This window comes from Pocillopora verrucosa, chromosome 3 (genome assembly GCF_036669915.1).
Source record: "Pocillopora verrucosa isolate sample1 chromosome 3, ASM3666991v2, whole genome shotgun sequence".
Classification (NCBI taxonomy): domain Eukaryota; kingdom Metazoa; phylum Cnidaria; class Anthozoa; order Scleractinia; family Pocilloporidae; genus Pocillopora; species Pocillopora verrucosa.
The window spans coordinates 4,472,120-4,472,358 of NC_089314.1; the positions used below are offsets into that span (position 1 = coordinate 4,472,120).

At 41.4% G+C, this 239-nt stretch overlaps 1 non-coding gene across 1 annotated transcript in view; it reads right to left on the reverse strand.

Moving 5' to 3' along the window:
• LOC131796581 (uncharacterized) overlaps nt 1-37 on the reverse strand; it is a 2,729-nt gene extending 2,692 nt beyond the window's left edge. Inside the window, exon 1 of the transcript XR_010716816.1 lies at nt 1-37. This exon is cut by the window's left edge and continues 1,915 nt beyond it. This is a non-coding gene — a transcript (uncharacterized protein).
• Between the last annotated feature and the right edge of the window lie 202 nt (nt 38-239).

The window sequence follows — 239 nt, forward strand, 5'->3', positions numbered from 1 at the left end:
CATGAAGACGTCACACTCGCTTAGCCTTTGTTTTCGTTTCGTCTCGTTTAAAAAACTTAGCAGTTGCTATGAATGCTACAGTAAAATATCGCCACTTCATTCCACTTTCGGTTATGAATACAATTTGAACTTCGCCTTGCTTTAGAACTTTGTGTTGAGGAATAGCGTTGAGTATTGTTAGTGCGCCAGAATTCTTTCCTAACCACACGCCATGATGATCCGTACTACCGCAACACACC